This window comes from Eumetopias jubatus, unplaced genomic scaffold, assembly GCF_037043125.1.
Source record: "Eumetopias jubatus isolate StellerSeaLion01/CBP00866 unplaced genomic scaffold, mEumJub1_p1.0 scaffold_15, whole genome shotgun sequence".
Taxonomy (NCBI): Eukaryota; Metazoa; Chordata; class Mammalia; order Carnivora; family Otariidae; genus Eumetopias; species Eumetopias jubatus.
In genome coordinates this window covers 93,191,088-93,198,340 of record NW_028274821.1, presented here as the reverse complement: position 1 = coordinate 93,198,340, position 7,253 = coordinate 93,191,088, and positions in this window count along the sequence as shown.

The window sequence follows — 7,253 nt, the reverse complement described above, 5'->3', positions numbered from 1 at the left end:
CTGGGTGAAATGCATATCAAATCTTTTACCCATTTTTTTAGGCAGGTTGTTCATTTTTGTGGTTTCTACCGCTCCTCTGACCCCCGCTTCCTCTTCCTGCTCATCCTGCTTCTCCTTTCTTCCTTATTTTTATTATTATTACTCGAGTTCTTTATTTTTTGTTTATTTAATTTTTTGGAGAGTTCTTTAGATATTATGGATACAATGGTGTTTTTTGAAACATAAAATTTTTAATTTTGATGAAGTCCAGTTTGTCTTATTTTAAATGAATCGTGCTTTTGGTGTATATGTAAGACATCTGACCGACCCAAGATCATGAAGACTTTCCCCTGTGTTCCTGTTTTCTTGAAGGTTTATAGCTTTAGCTCTTACACTTAGACTGATGCTCCATCTTGAGCTAGTTTTTTTCATAGGCTATGAGGTGCAGGCCTAAATTAATCTTTTTGCAAGGGGTTACACAATTTTCCCAAGAGAATTAGTAGGAAATATTCCTCTTTCACTGTTGAATTGTCCTGGCACCTTGTCAAAATCAATAAGCCATAAGTACTTGAGCTTCTTACTGGACTCTCCAACTTATTTCATTGATCTGTGTCTACCCTTACAGCAGTACCCATCACCTTGATTGCTGTACCTTTATAGGAGGTTTTAAAATGAGGAGTATACGAGCTCCAACATTGTTCTTTTTCAAGATTGTTTTGGCTATTTGGGTCCCTTGCAACCCCATACAAATTTCAAGGTCAGTTTGTATATTTCAAAAACAAACAAACAAACAAACAAACAAACCCAAAATCCCACTTGGATTTTCTCAGTGATTGAATTGAATCTATATATTGGTTTTGGGAGATTTGCCATCCTGACAATACTGAGTCTTCTGATCCATGAGCCCGGAACATCTCCCCATCTACTTATAACATCTGAGCTCTCGGCAATATTTTATAGGTCAGTGCACAAGTCTTGTACTTCTTTTGTTAAAGTTGTTTTTAAGCATGTTATTCTTTTGGGGGATGTTGTAGTTGGAATTGTCTTCTTGCTTTCATTTACAGGTTGTCCATTGTTGGTAAATAGAAATACAATGGAAGCGTGCTTGTTGATCTTATCCTGAGACTGTGCAAACTCATTTTTCGGTTTTTATAGTCTTGTTGATTCCCTGGGATCTTCTACACAGAATCATGCTGTATATGAATAGAGACTGTTTCACTTCTTCCTTTCCAACTGGGAGCTTTGATCTCTTTCTTTTCTCATTTTTGGTTTGGCTTTGCTGCTTGTTTTGTTTGTTTGTTTGTTTGTTTTTAATCATAGTGTACTGGCTAGAACCTTCGTGAACTTGGAAGACCCTGTTGTTGAATGCATGGACATTTATAATTATTTTATCTTCCTGAAGAATTAAGACTTCATTTGTTATGAAATATCCTTCTTTGTCTCCGGTGACATTTCTGTTGTCTTAAAGTCTATTTTTCTGATTTTAATATAACTTCTTTTGGCTCTCATGGTCACTCTTTGCATGGTGTCTCTTTTTCCATTGTGTTATTTTAACCTACTTGTGTCTTGAATTTGCAGCATTTATCTTGTGGATCATGGAGCTGGATGTTGTTTTCCATCCAGTCTGACAGTGTCTGCCTTTTGATTGAAGCATTTAATCCATTTACATTTAGTAGAATTATTATTATTATTTTTTGCTGTTAAAATAGCCAGCAGTTTTATTTTATTTGAATTCAGTTAATTAACCTATAGTGTATTAATAGTTTCAGAGGTAGAGATCAGTGATTCATCGTTTGCATGTAACACCCAGTGGCTGGATTTATGTCTGCCCTCCCACTATCTGTTTTCTATGTGTCTCCTTTCTCTCTGTTCCTCTGTTTCTCCTTTCCTGCCTTTTCTTGTATTAAATAGATTGTTGGTTCCATAGTGTCTGCTCCCTTTCCCCCCTCTTCTCTCGGGCTGTGAGTGTTGTTACACCTGATTGTACTCTGCAACCTGAACACCCTGCTCCTTTTTCTTCACTTTGTTTTGCTCTTCAGGTCAGAGGATGTCCCTTGCTCTCCCTTCAGTTTGTTCTGAATTTGCAGATAGCTTTCTTGGCTTCTCAGACATACTGTTGAACTCTCCTAGTAAATTTTCCATATATGTTACAGTACTTTCCAACTCCAGACTTTCCATTAGGTTCTTTTTGATAATTTCTGTGTCTTTATTTTCTTGATTCCTTGAGTCATTTTCAAAATACTTTCCTTTAGTTCTTTAACCATAGTTTACATTAATTCTGTTTTTACTTTGGATTCTGTCTTCCTAGTGACTGGAGAGAGCTTGCTTGGAAGTTGGGCTCAAACACTGAATAACGAAGACTTCTGTTCCTTGCCAGTGGATCTGGGTGTAGGTCTGGGAGCACATTCAAAATGTGGCCATTTACCAAGCTGCCCTGAATGGACCTCTTTCCCAACCTTCTCATGTCTCGTGCACGTATGCAAGGTCTCACACTGAGCCAGGAGTGAGCAGAGAGGTAGGGCCCTCTCTGGTCTTTCCTAAGTGTGCTGGTCTGTGGCTCGATCCCACCTCAGGCAGCTAGAAGTTTGACCTCCCAGGTCAGCTGCCACTGACGGGGCTACTGTTCCCAGAAATTCATCAAGGTGTGGCTGGGTTTTCCCCACCTGTGCACAGGTCAACTTGGCGACATCTGATGGTGGAGCCACAGGTCCTCCAGGCCTGCACCCCACCCCAGGTAAAGCCATCACTCTGAGGGCTTAGGGCGATGGAAGCTGCCCCAGGTAAAAGCACCGGAGATTCTCACTGCGCCTACCTGAACTTCATATGCTCCTCAGTTACTTGTGTGCATCTGGTGTCTCCCAGAACCATGACCCAGTGCCGGATGCGGGCGCCCTGCTGCAGGGCATGGGGAGTCCTGGTGAGGGTGGCGTGGTGGTGGAGGCCCCTGAAGGGCCCCAGAAGAGGCAGGAGACGAGGAAGATGACAGGACAGAGCTTCCTAAGGAGGATGACGTAAGGGTCAGAGGATCACAGAGACCCTTGGGAAAGTTCAGAGGCCATGGAGATGTTGGCTGAAACACTGTCATTGGGTCAGAAAAGTGGTGTCACAACCCCCAAGTCAGCACTGGATGATCTGCTCTTTGTTGCTTCTAGGAATCTGTGTGTCTGGGCCATTAGAACTCGCATTGTGTTAAGTCTAGCATATACTTACTTTTCATCACTTTTCAGGACTAGATTTTTCTAGAGGACGTGCTGAGCATGGGTCTCTCCATTCTTTTCTTTGTGCAACTGACCTGTTTTCAGGAGTAGATTCCTGGTGCTCATCACCTCTGTTAGCCCTGAGGACTGCCCCCTGTCACCTCTCACAGTGGACTTGAGTGCCATGTGGGCAGGGACCACGTGGGCTGGGGGCGCTCATGGATGGAACCTCAGAGCAGGGACCCCAGATCCTCTGCTGAATGAGAGAGGAAGGAGGGGAGGAAAGAGGAATGGGGGAGGGAGGGAGGGAGGGAAAAAAGGAAGATGGGTCCATCCATCAGGAGCTCTTATTTGGGGTGAGGTCCGAGGGCATCACAGCCCGGGCCCTGGATGGTGGCTCAGGGCCCGTCCAACTGTCCTCCCAGTGCTGACCTTCCTTCTCCTTGGCCCTCTATCATCCTGGATCCTCTCCACCTCCTCCTCAAACAATTCTGAATGTTCTCAGGAGCAGGGTGGCAGGAGGGGTTCTCAGGAGGGGCTGCCCAGATCCTGTGCCCCAGACGACACTGTGACAGTAACTATAGGGCATTCTATCATGAGGACTGGGACCGAGATTCCCATCCATCTCCTTGGGCATTAGCATTGTTCCATTCCCTGCTCTCTCCACCACCGCTGTGCTGAACACTCCTGGAAACACGTCTGTGAAACCCGAGCCAGAGATTCCGGGGGTGAGTCCGAGGACCAGCATGCTAGGTGATGGGAGCACCTGCAGCCTGGGATGGGTGCTGCTCACACTTCTCCCAGACAGGGGTGCCCATCACCCTTCTCTCCTGGGGACCTCCACTTCCTTACATTCTCCCCAGGGCTGCTGGTCCCCAGACCAGACACCTGCCGGTCTGAGGGTGACCAGCGCTGCCTCCATAAGGTTTCCTTTGCCAGAGTCCTTCCCCGGGAACATCTCTGACTCCCCCTGTGCCTGTCCCCCCCTTGGACTTGCATGCGTGTGGTCTCTGTCCCTGTGGAACCCAGTGAATTGGAGCCTGGTTTGGACCAGAGGCATGGGAAACATTTCTCTGGCCTTGAGTTGTGAGCAATGCTTTTGCCCTTTGGGGTATGTCTTCCAGCTTTCTGGCTTCTCTGTGGGTCACAGGAGGAAACAGCCCTTTCCTGTCTGGGGTCAGGCTAAGGTGTCCCAGCAGGAACAGGGGTCTCTGCCCCGAGATTGTGCCCATATTTACTAAAGGGGACTCCATGATTACATCTCATCTGTAATCCATTGAGTATTTCAATATTGAATAAGGGAAATTCTATGTCAAATCAACACAGAAAAAAAGGAGTCCCCTTTGAAAATAGGTGGGCAGACACAAAGGCCCCGATTGTGTGATTCCACATACAGGAAACATCCAGGAAAGGAACAGAGGAGAAAGCAGCTTAGGGGTCGCCAGGGCCTGGGCTGGGGTAGAAATGGGCAGGGAGGCCTTCTGGTTCAGGGTGTCCTTTGGGGAAGCAGGTATTCTGCAGCAATGTTCTGTGGTGTGGTGGCCCAGCATTGGGAATGTACTTAATGCTCCAGACTTGTTCAACTGAAAACAATTAATTTTACTTAAAATAAATAATAAACAGCATAAAGGATATGGAAAGATAATATAACAGTTACTATGTACCAGAGAGAAAGAACACAGGGGGAGGGGATGAAACAATCAGGCGGGGCATCAGGGTCGGGTGCTGGAAACAAGGGTAACTGTACAAGAGTCTCTCCCCGCGAGGATGTGGGCTCTGGTTGTGGTTCTGGGAGCCCTGCAGGAGCAGGAGGAGGGGCAGGGCCAGATGCAAGAGCAGGGCCAGATGCAAGAGCAGGGACAGGGGCCGGATCCACGGTAGGAGCTGGGTCATGGGCAAGTATAGGAACACAGGCAGGGGAAGGGGCATCGGCTCTAGCAGGGGCAGGGGCAGGGGCAGGAGTAGGGGCAAAAGCTGGGTAAGGGGCAAGAACAGGGACACAGGTAGAGGAAGGGGCAGGTGCAGGGGCAGGAGGTGGGTCAGGATCTGGATCAGGGGCAAGAACAGGTGCACAGGGAGCGGAAGGGGCTGGTGCAGGGTCAAGAGCTGGGTCAGGGGCAAGAATAGGAACACAGGCAGGGGAAGGATCCAGGGCAGGATCTGGGTCAGGGGAAAGAACAGGGACACAGGCAGGGGCAGGGGAAGGGGCAGGACTTGGGTCAGGGGCCGGAACAGGAACACAAGCAGGGGAAGGGGAAGGGGCAGGTGCAAGGGGAGGGACAGGGTCTGCAGCAATGGCACATAAAGGAACCAAGGCAGTATCTGGGTCAGGGGCAGGGACAGGGGCACTGGCAGGGGTAGGGTCGGGTCAGGATCCAGGGCAGGAGCTGGGTCTGGAAAAGGAGCAAGGCCACAGTTCGGGGCAGGCGCAGGGTCACCAGCTCTGGCAAGAATAGTGGCAGGAACAGGGGCAGGCTCTCCGGGCACAGGCTCTCCAGCAGGCCCTTCCTGGTCGGCGTCAGGCTCTCCGTGGGTGGGTGCCGGGTCACCTGCTGGCTCCTGGTCTCCTGCTGAAGTCACTGCAGGCACCACCCCTCCCTGCAGAGCTGCTGATGGAGCTGGAGCCGGCTCCAGCTCTTTAGGTGGTGGAGCAGCTGTGAGAGGAGAAAGGCTCACCCCCTTGCATGCTCTCTGTGGGCCTTTGCAAGACAGAGCCCAGCCCAGGGCCTCCCAGAGAAGCCCCAGCCAGGAAGGAGCCCTCCCCGGGACGTCTCCCCGACTGCAGTCCACCCGCTGGGTGCTCTGCACACAGTCTTTGCTCCTGGCCCCACACCAGCCTCTGGGGGCTCCTCCCTGTGGGGCCAACCCCGACCCGTCCCCACACACCCACAGGCACCCAGCCCCAGGCTTCTCAGCCTCGGGCTCGACCTCCGTGGCCTCCGGCTCCTACAGCACAATCCAGTCAATGACCACCAGGGACAGTGGTCTGGTTGGTGTCGGAGGCCTTCCCCCGCAATCCCCAGCACCTGCTCCTGGGGACCCCTGTGGGGTCACGCCCCAACTCATGGAGTAAGAGTAGGTGTCCGCCAGCCTCCTGCCGATTTCATCTGTGGTCTGCAAAGACAGGGACGGGTAGCCGGCCCAGAGGCATCATAACCCTACCCGGCCAACCTCCCTGTCCCCCTGCCCCGTCTCCCTGCTGCTCGCAGATCAGACACACACCTGTGTGTGCCCAGCCCTCACGCGGGACACTGACCCATCCCCGCAGGGCAATCAGGATAAACCCTGGGCAGAAGCTCGCAGCCCCCCACACCCCGTCCCACCCAGCCAGCCTTGACCTTGAACATGACTTGCCCACTGGGTATCTGACCCCTCATCAGCCTGCTCTTGAATGGGGTTGGCCCACCCTACATGACCCCTCTTCACACACACACACACACACACACACACAGACACACACACGGGTGGGGACCTGGGGCTGCACAGGTGGATTAGACCCTGTGGGCCTGGGTGGCCGGCTCTGGGCCTCCTGGTGTCACCTTTCGGTCTTTCCGGCCAAACGGCCAGAGGCGTTGGGGAGCCCTGACACGACATCGTGGGGGGACAGCATTCGCAGGGTGTGCTTTCTTTAGCCTGCAGCCTCTAGACTTTGGAAGGCAACAGGGAAACATGTTGGTTTGAGGATCTCCAACGAAATGAGCTGGGCAGGGGGCTGTGGGTGCCTAGTTACCTGGGTTCACAAATTCTGATGGGCTCTGTTGTCAGGAAAGTGAGGTCACCACTGCCGGGGTCCCTTACCCAACTTCCTCCTCACACAAGAGCCCCACCCCTGAGGGCCCCTCCCCCAGCTGTTCAATGCTGACCCTCCCCCCATGCCCCATCCATACAGTGACACCCTCACAGCCCACCCACAGCCCGCACAAGGCCTGGGTGCAGCCCTTGTGGGAGGACACAGAGCTGGGTTCAGACCGGGCTCCTGTGCGTGCCCAGGGCTGTGACCCTGGACAGACCCCGTGCCTCTCAGGGCCTCCCCAGCCTCCCCATCTGCACAGTGGGGTGTTCTGGCTTCTACTTCTA